This window comes from Armigeres subalbatus, chromosome 3 (assembly GCF_024139115.2).
Source record: "Armigeres subalbatus isolate Guangzhou_Male chromosome 3, GZ_Asu_2, whole genome shotgun sequence".
NCBI classification, from domain to species: Eukaryota; Metazoa; Arthropoda; class Insecta; order Diptera; family Culicidae; genus Armigeres; species Armigeres subalbatus.
The window spans coordinates 170440265-170455739 of record NC_085141.1 but is presented as its reverse complement, the minus strand read 5'-3'; the positions used below and the strand labels follow the sequence as shown (position 1 = coordinate 170455739).

Sequence of the window (15475 nt, the reverse complement as noted above, 5' to 3'; positions counted from 1 at the left end):
ACTTTTCTTGTCGAAATTATTTTCAGTGTATTTTTATCCGTTGCGATTAGTTACGACCTAAATATTGTACTCTGCTTGACTGTACAGGAATATTTAAATATATGTATGTATATGTTAAATCCACTGCCTCCTTGACACTAGAAAAAAATCAATTCCGACAGAAAATTTTTGTTAGAAAACTTTTCTCCTTAAAAGTGTCAAGCTTGCGATGTATGGACGGTTGGTAGGAACATAATCACCTATCTTGAGACACAATTTCATACTCAAAAAGCTTTTTCGCAAATCGAGTTTTAATTTTGAAACTGTTGAAACTGATTTTTTTTCAGTGTAGGGCTCAATTTGAATTGTTTCCGATATCTTTATTAGAAACTTTGACTGATTTTGCGATAGATCACCATACAACATTTTTGTAGGATGCGTCGTTTTTAATTGTATCCATTTGAAAAATCAATAAAAATTTGGCCTTTTCAAAAGATTGTCTGATCAAATTTGGAAAACATGTATGTACTTTCTTTTAATAGCACCTTAAATTGCACAAAAGTCAATATAAACAATAAGAACATTAAATGTTCCCAAAAATTCTATTTTGGCTATGCATTTTTCACAGCAAAAATCATTAATTCCGCTAAGTGGATTATTCCATTGCTGTCGAGCGTTAATTTCAACCAAACACCGCATGGTCAAGTGATCATCACGATAGTCAAGAGATGTGGATATGACAACCACAACATCAGGAAAGTTTTCCTATCATTCATGCTGGTGATCACAGGCAGAAGAAGTGAAGACATGGTGAGTGACCAAGCGCTAGTTGCTAAATGTCACTTTCATGGTGACCATTACACCAAGCATGTAGATCCACATTGAGCATCATGTGAGTGTACGACATGACCTGATTTTTTATTTTGTCACGCTTTGCGTGACTTGTACATGACACTTTGCAGCCTGATTTCAAATTTGAACATATAATCTCATATTCCATGCAGGTAAATGACTGGGCCCTCCTCCGTGCGGTACGACGGCTACACAAGACCATGCTGAGGGTGGCTGGATTGATTCCCGGCCAATTTTCGGTTTGAAATTGTCTCGACTTCCATTAGCATAAAGAGTATCATCGTGTTGCCTCATGACATGAATGCAAAATGGAAACTTGAAGCGAAGTCGCAGTTGATAACTGTGAAGTGCTTAATGAACACTAGCTGCGAGGCGGTTCTGTCCCAGTGGGATGTAATGCCAATAAGAAGAAGAAATGACTTTTAATAGCTTCATTATGTACTACATAAGCCGGTGGTGGGACCTCTGCAAGTTAGTTTTGAGAAGCGTCCGGTATTGGAGGTGTCAGCGCTGGGGATCTCCCCAAATATTGTTATGGCCAATGATTATATAATTTACTTTACATATCTAAATGCAGCATCCGATTCTATTCTAAGTGTGCACTCATCGAACTCTTGACCATGGGGCCTGATAGAGATGTGCATGTCCAAAATCGTGAGGCGGCGTGCTGATTTTTTTCATTGTGTTCGTTGCAATCTCAAGGGTTTCCAAGGAATTTTTTGTATTACAAAAACTATAGAATTTAAAAATGTTTAGATTTTTAAATTTATTTTAATATCACAACTTCTCAAGAGCCAACGGAGACTATGAGCTCTTAGGATTATTTGTAGAATTTTTTAAATTTCTTACGTTTTTTATTCCTTAAATTCTTAATTGTTTTCCAAATTTCCACTCAAATTATTAAGAATTTTGTGAAATTTTAACATTTTCACGATTTTTTAAATTTAACAATAGGAATACATTTGTTGGACGAAAGGATAGATAATGAACTGGTTCAACCGAATAGGTCATTTGGTCGAAAATGCCGTTTTGCGAAAAGGTCGTCTGGCAAAAGTGCCATTTGACCGTACATGTATACGACCAAGAATATCATATACTGTCAATCTGTTTGGTCAAATGGTCATTTCTAGCTGATTTTTCCACTAGATGAATTATTTATTCGATCAAACGACTTTTGGCCAACTACAAATTCAACAAATGTTTGCCCGTATGTCCATCATGGCCAAATCACGTTATTAGCCAAACGGCCTTTCTGCAAAACACCATCGTGATAAACGGCATTTTTGCTAAACGACCTTGCGACCTTCGGCGAGACGGCCTTTGTTCAGACTAGGCCAGATAGAACATGAAATTCATCTAGTCGAATTCTATTTCGGCATGAACTTTGCCAAACGCGTTATTAGGTCGAAAATGGTTTTTGCTAATTTGACTGTACTGTGCATGTCAGTGTTTACTAATCCGTGATCGCTCAAAACTGGTTAAATTCACTAAGATCCAGTGAATAGAGGTTTGGATTTACTACCTATTCTCGAGGTATAGTATAGTGAAAGTAGCGCTCACAAATCTAGATCAATAACGGCGCGGCAAGACCTTACAGTCAGTTGGGAAAGGAGAGAATGTTAGTCTGTAGTTATTGGTGCTACTGAGGAATACCTATGCATCCATAGAAATACCACAGTTTTGTTAATTGGGTAGATATTACGGAGAAAAGAAAAATTTGAATAGCGCGAAATAACGCGCAGAGGGAAATCCCATAGAACAAATCACACATAGTGTGCGTTGAATGGACATAACAACATCTGCTGCCGTGAAGTCCAATGATTTGACGTACAGATATGAAAAGATTTAATAATAATCGATACCTGTCCGATTAGTCAACTCGAAAACTCATTATCTTTTCTTTCGAGGTGCCGATGTACGCCAGAGTCGGTTTTTACGCGTGGTATACCTCAGCTCGTATCGGTTGGTTTAACAGGCGGCTTATTGGGCCTGCAACCTCTCGCCGAGTCAGGTCCGCTATCGAGTCATGTCCACCTACACTAAAACTTGGACTAGCGTACTTTAAGCGGCACACGGTCTCTTTGTAGAGCCTACATGTAGGTTTTAGAATTGAACTGAGCTCAATTTCAAACCCCTCCAACTTGCAGTGCCAGCGGACGGTTTGTCAGGCACTGAACATAGTTCATGCTGCCCGATTTTTTTAAATAACTGACTTTTTTTCTATTCTGCAAGGCATCGTTTATTGTACAGTAAAATATTTTATTTTAAAATTTTCATTACGCGTGAAACGATTCAGGACGAAATTCATAAGTATAAATATAAACAAAACATTCCAAATTTCACAATACTGCCTTTGATCATTTGAGGAAATATTCATTGGAGGCGCTTTGTTATCCTGTACTCAAATTTTTCTTGAATGCGTAACGTTCTAAACTGAAGTATAGAACGAGGATTCACCAAAGAAAGTGATATAGCCCACGCCACATTTTTAAAAATAGGGACAAGTCTGATTGATCCCACTATCCTTCTTAAGGCAGATAAGTGACTAGAAAACCGAGCTCGTCATTCGGTTGAACTGTTCATTTGGCCGAAAAAAACTGACGGTTTGATCGAAAATGTCGTTTGATCTAAATAGCCATACAATCAAAAGTTTTGGCATAGGTCAAAAGCAATGACAGAAAATCAGTTTTTTCTAAGTACAATTTGGCGTATACATATAATTCAATTTCAAGGAAAATATTCGATTTGGTGGATCAGTAGTTATATGGTGGAATTTTTTTTCTAAGAATTAATTTGGCTATATAAATTGATGGGTTTCATCTCGTGCCCCAGCTCAAGTTTGAAAATAACAATAAAGATTGGCGTAAAATCAATTTCGAGGACAATATTCGATTTGTTGGTCAGTAATTATAAAAATTAGTGAAAAATCAGTTTTTTCAGAATAATTTTGGAGTATAAGATTTTATTTCAAGAAAATTTCGATTGATGGGCCATTGCTCCATCATGCCCTACTTATCCCCGACAGTGTTTATTATCATACTTATTTGAGAATAGACATCAGAAGAATTTTATCAGAGGTTAACTCTAAAAACGAATGGAAAATCATTGTTTCATTGTTTTTTAGGGGATATGCAGTACCATCTAAAACGGTTATAGACTATGCTGCTGTAATATGGCAAAGGACGTATATGCTATTTTCTAAAATGGTGTTAACGAGTAGTACTCATCATTCTTTAACAGAAAAATGGAAAACATGTATGTTGTAAATGGCGCATTCGTCACTTTTTAGATTACAGGTGATCTTTTAATGAAATTGTCAAAACATCAAACAAACTACTTTGTGAAAGGAAGTTTTGTTCTAAGCCATTTTCATTAAAAGAAAAACTTATTAGTCGTTTTGATAGACGTAGACTAGATTTATTCAAATTTTACTCTTTTGACTCTTTGCTCATTATTGATATTGATGTTATTCTTTGATATTAAATTGATTTGCAGTATATAATTCATAATTTTTCTTGTCAGCGTCAAACCGTTTCGCAAAAAAAAATTATCGGTTCTCGTCATAATTTCGATCTTGTACATACATTCATATGTTTTAAGAAATTAACGGGCAACGTTGTGAAGGTATTCTATAAAAGTTACTGTTTTCATATTAAATTTCATACAAACTTCAAACTGCTCTTCAGTCAAGTTACAACCAAACTAGCTAAAATTTAGGAGGATTATGAAAATAGCAGTTATCGATTAAGCATAGAGAAGCGAAAAGTCAAAAATCACTCGTAGTACAAAAATAAAGGTCATTTAAATTATTCCTAATCTTACTGAGATAACTAGCTGAATCTCAGAACGTATACAAAGAGTCTAGAGGTTTTGTCAATCGAGAGTACCATCTGTCCTACGTGCGATATGAGTGGATTTATCTCAAGTAGCCTCAGAACATATTTTCATCATTTCTTTTGAAATCATGTCGTTTGAGGCTTGTTTCTAATAATAACAAGTACTATGTGGTTACTTATGGTCTGAATTATACGCGATTATTTGCAACCTCAAAAGCGCAATTATAACATCTTGCGGTTACAATGAAAAATAAAAACAGCTGGAATCGAACCATGGGCCTTGAGAACTATGAAAGCACAATTTCTATCATATTATTGTTTGTAATATCATAAATTTGAAGGTGTCACACGACATGTTACACACAAAAAGTGTTCTCGAACTCTTAACAGCAAAAATACACCATGATTTAATTCATGAATTGGAACATCAGTCACGATCTGAACATTCCAGAAAATTGTCTGCCTGACTGTTGTTCCAAACTGTGATTCAAAATACACTGGACTTGTTAGTCCGAACGAATTCTGAACGCATTATTTTCTTTGCACTCAATTTAGGAAATAGGCCGATATGACGGGATTGAACCCAAGTCAGTGACCCAAGAAAACTAAAAATATCATTCACCTGTTTCGACCTGTTTTGACTAATTTGAAAATGGCAACTTTTTCAGGGATAACAGTCCCTGTCCCTGTTGATAAATAAAACAATTAAATTCAAATTTCAGAAATTGCTTCCAGCCATTAGTTTTCAAATAACGATTTTTTAATGAACATTTATTTTTATTTTGTCATCACAAATTATTTCTAGCTTGATAAAGGTCTTCAATGTGTCTAATGTGACATTTATGGCCAAAATAGGTTTCTTTTTAATTTTGAATCTTGTTCAAAACACGTATTTCGACAAAATCTCAATAAGATTGCCAATTATAGGTACTGAAAGTTTCTCGTGTGTTTGAGAAACCTTATGCTCTCACTCTTTGATATTATGTAGTAAGTTGCAGTTCCTATTTTCGTGTTAACATCTGACAATTTCCAATGAAAAAATACTTGGCTGTTATTGAACTTTTTGATGCTCTCAGACAAAATTTGTGGAAATTCATAACACAATATTTGTTATATTCTGATACTATCCTTCAACAGCAATTGTATTCTCACTTTCACTGGTGCTAAATTTTCCACCACACATTTTCTGAGAAAAGGTTACTGATTTGAACGTCTATTAACAATGTTTCTTCTTCAATTTGTAAATCCTTTCCATTTATACTGTCCGAAATAATCGCTGTTTACGATTGTATACAATCAAGCTTGATTGCACTCGAAGGCTTTGTTACGTAACGTCATCACAATCTCCCAGTCTTTTCTTATAAGCACAAATTTGCAATAGCTCCTTCAGCGGTTATCCTTGCACTGCGTTTATCGAGGATGTCCTCCAAAAGCGCCAAGACCAAATCCAGGAAAAAAAAAATAGAGAATAATTCGCATAGAACAGAAAAAAAACTCTCGCGATTAACACACTTCTTCTAGTGGAAAACAATCGCCTGGGGTTTGTTCCAAGGATTCCGAGAACGCGAACGCGCGTCCGCGATTTACGTCTTGAGACCACGGGTACAGAAATAAAATAACCAAATTGTGCCAGGTGGGTCCCTGCTGCGGCTGCTGCTGGTCCGGTGGAGTTGCGCGCCTTCGCAACTGATGGTGGTGCTCAACCTCAACCGCCGATATCTTTCGCTCTTCGGCTGCGGCGGCAACAGTCGGTCATGATGTGCGGTGCAAGGCCGCGCTCCGCGTGGTCTGCCTGCAAGAGCGGTCGCGTTGTGTTGCTTCACTGACTGTAGGTGGTGAATCAACAAAGTTTGTAGCGTCACAGAGAAGCGGCTGATCCGCGTTGCGCTGCACGTTGTTAGATGGAACAGTTTCACTTTCGTTCGCGATTGTGCAGAGTGCATCATGATAAACCGTGACGAGAGCAGATCACGTAGTGCTTTGATGTCGTGGATTTTGATTCTACTTGTCATAAGTTTGTAAGACGACATTCGACAAGTGAAGACATTCCACTAAAAAGTTCAAAATAATTTTCTTAACTTTGATTTGTAAATGATCGGACTTGGTCAAAACAAGTTCTAGTTTTGACTAATTCTTTTACTTTTTATTAAAGGACATTCAGCATTTAGTTCACTACAGATCCTCGAGCTGTCGTTAGAGCAATGATTTTAAGTGATTTCTATATACATTTTACTGATGATATAACTAAATAAAAGCAAAAACAAAATATGGGAAAAGTAGAATCTGTGCAATTTATCAGGTTTCTAATGTACACTAGAGTTGAATTTGAAGTATTTTCACATGACGTTTCATTCAAATTTAAAACTGACGCGGATTTTGAGATTTTCCATTATTTAAACAGTTTTTGTATCCACAAAAATCAATTTCGTTGAGGTCGTTTTTTCGCACGTATTTTTTACATGGTGTCCTTTTAATATTTTAAAGCGCACTATGATGCCTTTATCGCAAGGTGGATTAATCGTAGTGTGAATAAAACCTAAATCAACCAAATGAGGTGATATTATCTAGAAACTATTGCTCGTTTGAAATTAGGTTTGTCATCAGATATATTCCATGATGTCACCACCCATCTGCAAACAATAGTGACATCATTCGAGTAAATAAACTTTAATTGCGCAATGCCTTAAGGTCTGAGGAATAAATTTGTCTGTACTCAGTGTAGAAGGAAAATGTCAACAAAATATTTTTATTAGTCATTTCGCTCCGTCTCGCAAAGAGTGGGCCAGCAGACTGTTTTTGCTTCTTTGCAGGAGTGCAGATGTTTTGACTGAGTGGAACCCTTAGCTCTCTTCTCAATTGAACCCGTCACGGATGTCGTCTTGAGCTCCCATGTTTCTGTAGGTTCTGTAAAGTACCGCTAACAAAAGCAACCTCCAGTCGGTAGTGTGGCCTAGATTGCAACTGGACAGACTGGTTGTTAAGTAATTCATTTTCCTTTCGTTTTAAACGTAGCCCGTTAAGATTGCTAGTGAGTAACCCGTTGCTTGGAACTGGAGGACGCGTCAGTCGGATCAGCCGAACTGGTTCTGTCGGGTTGAGGCGGATTTACTCCACTTTACGGATCGAGGCCACGCTGCGAGGCATGCACATTCGTTTGTATTGCGCAAAGTCGTGTGACCATGGAGGGCCGGATGGCGCGAAACAAACAGAAGTTGTCACCATCAGTGGCACTTGCTACGCGGGCACGCTTTGGCCAGGTAGACCCTGGGTCTGTTTGATATTTGAAACAAAACAAATTGTTCAAACGTTGTTTAAACATGAATTCGGTTTGAATCTGTGTTCCAATTGTTAACTAAATTAGACCAATACACCATGGATAATCAATGTATTTTACTTTTCAGATAAGAACCACCCTGTTTCATTAAGGGAATCAACAAAGAAATCAGAAACATATACTATATAGCTACATCGTACCGTCAGGTTGGATACACCAGAGGCATGCCAACTAATTTTCGGTGTACTGTCTGTTTTGACTGGGCGCAAGTTTTTTTGAAACATTCATTTGGAGTAGTCTCTGTGTATTTCTTTTGTCGTAATTACCTCATTTGAATGTATAAACAAAACATGCATGCTGTGGTACAATGCATGGCGACGGTGACGTTGGTGACGATTGTCGTCTGGTTGGTAGAAATAGAAAATAATGCTAATATAGGATAGACTCTGTTGCAAAAGCTAAAGCGTTTTGGAAAGACTTTTCATGATGTTATCCACTTAGTATGATATAACAATGTACGTTGCACTTCGATATGGTTACAACTGAGGCCTTCCTTTGCTTTGTGATGAAATACAAGGTTACAAAGCAGATGATGCTGAAGCTGGCTGTTCATTTCCAACCGGCAAGAAATTCGGCTTAGAATTTTCTTGACGTTCCCTATAGAGTCTCATCGTATTACCACCATGATATACGGGCCCTTCTTGGCTGTGTCAAAATGCGCGGCTACAAAGCAAGACTATACTGAGGGTGGCTAGGTTCGATTCCTGGTGCCGGTCTAGGCAATTTTAGGTTTGAAATTTCTCAAGTTCTAGTCAGTCACGGAGTATAAGCTACGAATTCTACGGTCATAATGCTCATGATCATGTTCATGTTCATTAAAATAATTTCTTAAATCTATTCAACTTTTTTCATTTTCCAGTATATCAAAAGTATGAAACTATTCTCCTAATGAAATATTGTTGCACATTGCAACGAAAGAGACAAATTTCTGGTTCTTTAAGATTTATTGAAGCACAATCAGCTACTGTGACGATGACGACAGTAGCGTTAAAAATCCCTGACAAATGACATAATTTGATACGTAATATGAGTATTACATGTTGTTCATAATAGATTTAAGGTTTCATATTTGTATATATGTATCATTTAGGGTAATAGCATATGTAATAGTATAGGGTAATTTTATGGTGACTTACATTTAGTGTCTCTTTTTAGTTATTTAGTCCTTTAATCGATGGTGGGTGATCTGCTTTAGATCCTGATACTGTTCACTTCTGCCTTTGCTTGGAGTTTCAGTATGGATTCGTTCGATAGCTGTGTATTTTATGTTTAATGTTAGAATAAGTACATAATATCTTTTGTTTATTTGATATCACCCACCTGTGCTTACTCGACGTAGTATTAGATTAGATTTAGCTATATTGTACCAACATGAGACCACCAATTCATGCTATGTGGTTCATTTAGAATAAATAATGCACTTAGGATATTATTAAGTATCATAAGCAATAATTTCAAGTAGAATTAAGAAAATAGTATTTTAAGTTGGTTTGTGAACACACTCTCTGCTTGCAATTATTCATCTACTCTTCCCTGCTGACGTTTATCGGTGTTTATATCTCAAGACGCGTCCACTTTTAATGGTCTGTTGACACGAACAGGTACGTATCATTACGGCGGATGGATGTACGGTGCGAAGCAACGAGAAGTTGTGACACTCCCCTAGTGCTTCGGAATCACTGGTCCGATGTACTTACGGTTGCCGACGTCCAACACTTCAGCTTTACGGCAATTCTGTCAACTGCCGTGAGTTGATAGTTAGTTCAACTTCGGCTAACATGTTTTCTAGAAGTTCATCGGTAGGTGTGGGAGTTGGTTGTGCTTCAGGTTTTTCTTTACCGATTGAACGAGGCGTTCCCAAGCTCCACCAAAGTGTGGAGAAGCAGATGGATTGAACGACCATTTGGTGTCAGAAGTGATGAAATGTTCCATAAGCTTTTCCTGATTCAACTGCAGCAAGGCTTTTTTCAGTTCCCGACTGGCTCCTATGAAATTTGTTCCACGGTCGCTTATTGCTTCCAGAGGGTTTCCCTTCTTGCTATGAAGTTCCGGATGGCGATGATGCAGGAGTCCGTCGTGAGGCTATGGGCGAGCTCAAGATGTATTGCTCACAGTCAGGCAGTTATCAGCACTCCCCAGCTTTCTGTCCTCCGACCGACTACTACATGCATTGGTCCAAAGTAGTCTATACCTATGTACGGAACGGTCGACAGAAAGCCTTTAGTCGTGAAGGTGGAGGAGACATTTCGGTACGGCTGGAATCGTTTGACGGTTTGCAAACTTGATCAACGAGAGCGCACACGGCTGTATTTGAGCGAATCTGGGTACGTAGAACCTACGATTTCATTTAGCGATGTCTGATGATTTATGGAAGAACTGTTGGTGAACACTGGCAAGAATGAGTTCGGTGACTGGGTGACGTTTAGGTAGGATTATCAGGCGCTTTGCATTCATCGACGAGTTCGCAAGCGTCGATTCGCCCTTCATTCGCAGTAGTCCGTCTTTGTCCAGAAATGGACTAAGTCTATAAGCGAGCTACTTTTTATCAACTTCTTCCACGGAATGGATTTCGGCTTTTCAGTTAATATATCTCTGCGCCTGGGTCTCCTTAGCTGCGTGACGCGCGCTACAAAGCAGACCATGCTGAGGGTGGCTGGTTCGATTCCGGTGCCGGTCTAGGCAATTTTCGATTGAAATTGTCTCGACTTCCTAGAAAAATATCGTGTTAGCCTCATGATATCGAATGCAAAAATGCCTGGCTAAGAAACCTCGCAGTTAATAACTGTGGAAGTGCTTAATGAACACTAGCAAGGCGCTCTGTCCCAGTGTGGGATGTAATGCCAATAAGAAGAAGAAGAAGATCTCTGCAAACTCAGCTTCCTGCACCTGCTTTGAATAAACAATTCAGTCTCCTTTAGTTCTTCTTGAGTCAGTGGACCGGTGATGTATTCTTTTCGTTAACTTTCGGCGAAGGTTGGTTGGGTAACGTTTCACGTATGCTACGCGGCGTAGCAAGCTCTTCCAGCTCGAAAAATCCTCCCACTGGAACAGCGCGGTGTGACGAAATGATGCAGAACGTGCGGACGTCTTTCTTCTTCAGTTTGACCATACTTTGTCATTGTGATGGGCCATTGCTCTTCTGATTTCCATGGAATTCTGGACAACGGAACCATCGGCTATCAGGAAAGATCCGCAGCTTCTGCCATTTTGTGGCTTCATCAGCTACAATTTCGACAATCCAGTGCCACTGTTTGGCTCATTGTTCTCAACAGCTCGACTCGTACCCGACAAACTGAATATATTTCGATGATCAGAATTAAGCCAGCAAAGGACATCACGTGAATCTGACCAAAAGAATCTTTGTGTAGGTTTTCGCGAGTCTCCATAATTTCGTTTGCTAAGCGGGCTCCAATAACTGCTGCTTGAAGTTCCAGCCTGAATCGACACGTACCGCAATGGAGCTACACGTGTCTTCGCGCCGATCAGGGCGCATTCCACTTCGCCTTTTCCTCAAACCGTAGATAAGCAACCGTCGCAAATCCGTTTTCCGACGCACCAACGAATACGTGAAGCTGCATAACATTATTAACTCCCATACCGGTACTTATCCGGTAACACCTGGGAACGCAGACGGTTTTACATTTGGGAGAACTCGTAACCATGTCTTCCAGTTTTCGCACTGCTCGGGCTTGATACGATCATCCCATTCAACACCTACGCCAAATCTCCTGAAGAAGTATTTTCAGAAACAGGAGTAGGTTTGAACAGTCCTAATGGGTCGTATATCATCATAAGAGTACTCGATCTGCCTTTTGGTTGGTATGATCCGACCATGGAGTAAATCGGCGTCGATTCTCGGAGAAACTTTAAATGTAAATGTATCGCTTATTGTGCACCACCACATACCAAGTACTTTCTCTGTTCCGCGCTCGCTTGAGAGATTCATACTTTTCTCTCAGGCTCCGTTTCTAGCTCACGCGTAATCGTTTTAGTTAGATAGCCAATTGCGTATCTGAACCAGCCTCAGCGTGTACAGCGGACATCTTTCGCTAGTTTGCCGCATCTTCTTCCGACTCCTCACTAGACAACATGTCATCCACGTAGTGCTCTTTGATTATCGCTTCGGCCGCCCGTGGAAACTGTACACAAAACCGTTGAGCGTTGTGATTTTTCACATTGCGCACAGCTTGGCGAGCAAGTAGCTCGAACGTCATCACCTTCGTACGTACATCCGGGCTACGGTTTTGTTCCCCGTCACGCACAGGAACCTCTGACCTGTTGATCGGTTTTTTTACCATCACCTGGTAGAACATTTCCGAATATCGCCTGTGATGGCGATTCGAAATTCGCGGAATCGGTGCAGGACTGATGGAAGAGGGAGAGTGATCGACCGGTGAGCAAAAAGAATTCAAGGAAACTCCGGCAACCTTGGCAGCTGCATCCATACTATGCGTATTTTCCTGGCTTATTTGGATTCACCACGGAAATATGGGAAGGTACCAGACACGATCGTATCTTTGAGACAGTTGGCTTTCTGTCAGCTTCTGATGTAATCTCTGCGTTCATAGTCCCTAATCTTCTGCTTCAACACCTCAGCTAGTTCAGGATCACGCTGCATTCGCTTCTCTAAACATACCAGTCGTCGCAGTCGTCTTTACTGTCTGAAGCCGCACTGTCGTACCGCCGAAGCAATCCGTTTCTGGCGCCTTTCGTTGACGTGCGTTTGGATTCCAGTAACTTTTGCGATCGCTCGTCGTCTTTCGATAGAAGCGGTTTAATAGGACTCATAACACCAAGGCTGTCTAGCGAGAAGTTTCTGATACCTGATGACTTCATTGCGACGTGCATGTTCTACGTCGTTTTGCACACAACATGGATACAGATGGACGTTGTGATGCGCTGCGAAAGCATTATTTGATTGCGATGGGTTAGAGAGGGTCCGAAACTATCCAGCCTAAACAAGTAAAACTCCTCTCTGCTATCTAATGCGTGACCTAAACGGCAATTGTCAACTACGATAAGAATCCGCGGGTACGTTTGATATGACTCAACTGGCAAGTCATTCAGGTGTTGGTAGCGTCGTTTCAATTCGTCCATCGCCAGAGTTTGCCGGGTAGAGCAAGATTGTTTACCGTGTGCACCTTCGGGATCCAATGGACGTTCGATTCTTGCACTCCAGAATTTCCAACACAAGCATCATGAAGCTCGTTTCTTGCCGTTGGTGATCTGCTGTCCATCCGACACAGTTGGTATGATTCACCTTCGTCCAACTCCTTCAGCAAACTGTGTTCCATCAAGGTTGCTGATGATCCGTCGTCTAAAAGGCAAAGATGAAACAGATTTTCCTCTCCCGTGAAGAAGCACCAGAACATATCGAAAAATGTCGCTCGGTGATGCTGAGGCTTCTTCGAAGGACATCTGTGAACTTTTCCGCAGGCAGTTCAGCAGTGTTTTTACTAACGAGGTTCTTGATGAACAACAAGTATCTCTGCAGCACTAAATGCTACCACTCTATCTACTTTTGATCTCACCTTTCATTGATGCCGAACTGTTATGAATGCTTGTACGAAACTGAAACGCTCGACAATCCTGGACCAGACGGAGTCCTTCACTGATCTTAGAAGTGCTCAACTGCCCTATCTTCACCATTGGCTGCCATTTCAACACATCTCTCACGCTCTGAGTTTTTCCAGATGTTTGGAACATCCTACATCTTTCCAGTCTATAAAGGAGACAAACGCGAAGTTTCAAATTACCGTGGATCCGAAACTGCTCGAGGTTATTGTTCTAGCATTTTAACACACAGCTGCAGTAATTATATTACTGAATCTCAACATGGATTCATCCCTAAGAGGTCCACATCCATAAACCTCGTATCGTACGTATCGTTTATAGCTCGCTCGCTACAGAATCGTCTTCAGGTTGACGCAGTATACACTGATCTATCAGCTGCCTTTGATAAAATTAATCATCAGATTGCGGTGTTCAAACTGCAGCGACTTGGTTTTCAGGGAAAAATCTTAGATTGGCTCAGTTCCTATCTAGTTGGTCGTAAAATGTCTGTCAAAATCGGAAATAATATATCAACATCTTTCAACGTTACATCAGGCGTACCTCAAGGAACATCTCGGACCATACCTTTTCTTATTATATCTAAACGATGTAAACTTCTCCATCGACTCTCAAAGTTTCGTATGCAGATGATTTCAAACTCTATTGTGTAATTCACCGCCGTGCTTCATACCTGCAATCTCAGGAAATAAACAAACTGCGGTAATAATAAAATCACTTTGCCATGTTTTACCATGAAAGGTGAACTGAATGTGAAAAGCCATTTTGGAATGAGAGGACAGCGAACTGATCGCTGGGTTAGGTAAAAGGTTGCTAAATGGCGGTGCGAACCATGTCATCGGTCATGACGAAACGCTTCATTGGGATGCTGACCTTGACAGATCGAAGTTTTTCGGCATTTCGAATTGACTTAACGAGTAGATGAATGGTAAAAATGTGAGACTGAAATGGCATTGAACTTTTTGGCCTGAAAATGGTTATCGATAGGATTTGCCATGAAGGGTTCATCAAAAAGTTGTACAATCTAACGTCAAACGCAAATGCCCACGATTCATACAAACTTGATTGCAGTCATGCATTAATTACAGAATAGTATATATTTAGTGACCAGAATTCGAACCCTGTCGCCTGCAGAAAAGGTTCAATTTGAACCACTGAACTCTAGGAGGTTTCTATGAACGTCTTTGAAGTTAATCGAAATAAGATGTTGGTACATTTACCACAGGCTTTTATGAAAAGTCTATGTCGAAATGCCAAATGGTTGGAATTTACCGTTCTTTTCCTTCGAGCGTCATTTCATCACTTATTGCACATCGAATTCAAAGCATTGATCTCGCTCACGTGTCTACAGAATTGCATTTTTGACCGCAATAATGAAGACAGCTTCAAAAAGAAATCCAAGGCCAATCGCCAGCGCGGTAAAGTCACCGTGTTTGCGAGTCGTTCGGAAAAGTTCGATGCGAATCGAAGTCAGCCATAACGAAATAAGATAATTTATTGGCGGTCTCACACTGCTTCGCTTATAGGCAGTCAAGTTGATGTGAGAGAATATGGCTAATATGCGCCCAAGCTAAAAATCAATAGAATTTATTGTACTTGTTAATTTAGCATGGCTCGTATTATTTAGATGACTTTTTTACGCGTATTTTGGAGATTTTATACTGATTTTTACGCGGTTTTCTGGAAAAGCTCAGAAGGATATGTAATAATCGGCGTATTTGTTCTAGATTAACATGGGTTGAGTAAGAGCGTAGACTGCTAGTTGTGTTCCTCCTGGAATTCTTCGTCTACATATATAACTATATATGTATGTGTGGACAAAGAATCAGGAGAAATAAATGTTGGCTGTTACGCCCTTTTCAAATGTTGGTCTAGAGTTAGAAACGTCATTCAAGCTGTCATT

At 39.7% G+C, this 15475-nt stretch overlaps 2 protein-coding genes across 10 annotated transcripts in view; one reads left to right on the top strand and one right to left on the bottom strand.

Annotated features, from left to right (window-relative positions):
* Positions 1–6241, bottom strand: part of LOC134224972 (glucose dehydrogenase [FAD, quinone]) — a 110200-nt gene extending 103959 nt beyond the window's left edge. The window contains exon 1 of the mRNA XM_062704673.1: positions 6180–6241. The gene's annotated coding sequence lies outside the window, so the exon portion shown is untranslated. The remainder of the gene's footprint in view (positions 1–6179) is intronic.
* LOC134223873 (flotillin-2) overlaps positions 1–15475 on the top strand; it is a 619172-nt gene that overhangs the window by 207054 nt on the left and 396643 nt on the right. The gene's annotated exons all lie outside the window — the stretch shown is intronic.